Here is a 371-nt window from a genome sequence, read left to right as displayed (position 1 = left end):
TGGCTACGGGCTGGACGACTGAGGGGTCGGAGTTCGAGTCCCGGCAGTGTCAAAAGTTTTCTCTTCTCCAAATTGTCCATACCGACTCTGGGGTCCACCGAACCTCCTATCTAATGGGTACCGAGGGCTCTTTTCATGGGGTTAAGAGGCCGGGGCGTGAAGCTGACCACTCACCTCCAGTTAGTGCCGAGATCAAGAAAGTGTGGTTCTATACATCCACTCCCCCATACACCATAAGCGTAGTGCTTAATTCGTTTGGAACAAAGAAAACTTCACATTTTTAGCAGCTGAGAATCAGTGATGTTACCATCCCATCTGCTGACCACGTCTGTTGGTTTGCACTGTATGCAGTTTGCCTTCTCATATACGTC

Source organism: Cryptotermes secundus, unplaced genomic scaffold (genome assembly GCF_002891405.2).
Source record: "Cryptotermes secundus unplaced genomic scaffold, Csec_1.0 scaffold1705, whole genome shotgun sequence".
NCBI lineage: Eukaryota > Metazoa > Arthropoda > Insecta > Blattodea > Kalotermitidae > Cryptotermes > Cryptotermes secundus.
Note: the sequence above shows the minus strand (reverse complement) of the source record.